The sequence below is a fragment of the Triticum dicoccoides genome, unplaced genomic scaffold (assembly GCF_002162155.2).
Source record: "Triticum dicoccoides isolate Atlit2015 ecotype Zavitan unplaced genomic scaffold, WEW_v2.0 scaffold4092, whole genome shotgun sequence".
NCBI lineage: Eukaryota > Viridiplantae > Streptophyta > Magnoliopsida > Poales > Poaceae > Triticum > Triticum dicoccoides.
In genome coordinates, this window is record NW_021270137.1 from 140999 (window position 1) to 142666 (window position 1668).

At 51.6% G+C, this 1668-nt stretch overlaps 3 non-coding genes across 3 annotated transcripts; all 3 read right to left on the minus strand.

The window, feature by feature from the left end:
* Positions 1-392: 392 nt before the first annotated feature.
* Positions 393-511, minus strand: LOC119346326. The gene has a single exon (XR_005167590.1). It is a non-coding gene; the product is annotated as a 5S ribosomal RNA (ribosomal RNA).
* A 297-nt stretch (positions 512-808) lies between these two features.
* LOC119346159 lies at positions 809-927 on the minus strand. Its single transcript, XR_005167414.1, has one exon. It is a non-coding gene; the product is annotated as a 5S ribosomal RNA (ribosomal RNA).
* A 297-nt stretch (positions 928-1224) lies between these two features.
* LOC119346428 lies at positions 1225-1343 on the minus strand. The gene has a single exon (XR_005167703.1). It is a non-coding gene; the product is annotated as a 5S ribosomal RNA (ribosomal RNA).
* Between the last annotated feature and the right edge of the window lie 325 nt (positions 1344-1668).

Sequence of the window (1668 nt, forward strand, 5' to 3'; positions counted from 1 at the left end):
GGAGGTCACCCATCCTAGTACTACTCTCGCCCAAGCACGCTTAACTTCGGAGTTGTGATGGGATCCGGTGCTTTAGTGCTGGTATGATCGCATCCGACATGTTACCCCGGTCTTCGTCCCTTATCCTTGCCCCTCCCAGCTCCACTACAAAGACGATTGTACATTGCTTTGGCCGCTCCCTCTCAACTACGGAGACGAGTTTAACGCGGTTTCCACCCCTCCCTCTCAACCGCACCAGTGCACGCTTGCCGCGCCACAACGCCGACGCTGGACCCGTGAATCGTGAGCACCCAGCTATGACTTACCGCACTCGTGCAAAATAATAAAACACGGTAAATATATTACTTACACGTGCGTTTTGTTTTGCAAGCGGCGCGAAAAAAATTAAAAAGGGAATGTAACACGAGGACTTCCCAGGAGGTCACCCATCCTAGTACTACTCTCACCCAAGCACGCTTAACTTCGGAGTTCTAATGGGATCCGGTGCTTTAGTGCTGGCATGATCGCATCCGACATGTTACCCCGGTCTTCGTCCCTTATCCTTGCCCCTCCCAGCTCCACTACAAAGACGATTGTACATTGCTTTGGCCGCTCCCTCTCAACTACGGAGACGAGTTTAACGCGGTTTCCACCCCTCCCTCTCAACCGCACCAGTGCACGCTTGCCGCGCCACAACGCCGACGCTGGACCTGTGAATCGTGAGCACCCAGCTATGACTTACCGCATTCGTGCAAAATAATAAAACACGGTAAATATATTACTTACACGTGCGTTTTGTTTTGCAAGCGGCGCGAAAAAAATTAAAAAGGGAATGCAACACGAGGACTTCCGAGGAGGTCACCCATCCTAGTACTACTCTCGCCCAAGCACGCTTAACTTCGGAGTTCTGATGGGATCCGGTGCTTTAGTGCTGGTATGATCGCATCCGACATGTTACCCCGGTCTTCGTCCCTTATGCTTGCCCCTCCCAGCTCCACTACAAAGACGATTGTACATTGCTTTGGCCGCTCCCTCTCAACTACGGAGACGAGTTTAACGCGGTTTCCACCCCTCCCTCTCAACCGCACCAGTGCACGCTTGCCGCGCCACAACGCCGACGCTGGACCCGTGAATCGTGAGCACCCAGCTATGACTTACCGCATTCGTGCAAAATAATAAAACACGGTAAATATATTACTTACACGTGCGTTTTGTTTTGTAAGCGGCGCGAAAAAAATTAAAAAGGGAATGCAACACGAGGACTTCCCAGCAGGTCACCCATCCTAGTACTACTCTCGCCCAAGCACGCTTAACTTCGCAGTTTTGATGGGATCCGATGCTTTAGTGCTGGTATGATCACATCCGACATGTTACCCCGGTCTTCGTCCCTTATCCTTGCCCCTCCCAGCTCCACTACAAAGACGATTGTACATTGCTTTGGCCGCTCCCTCTCAACTACGGAGACGAGTTTAACGCGGTTTCACCCCTCCCTCTCAACCGCACCAGTGCACGCTTGCCGCGCACAACGCCGACGCTGAACCCGTGAATCGTGAGCACCCAGCTATGACTTACCGCACTCGTGCAAAATAATAAAACACGGTAAATATATTACTTACACGTGCGTTTTGTTTTGCAAGCGGCGCGAAAAAAATTAAAAAGGGAATGCAACACGAGGACTTCCCAGGAGGT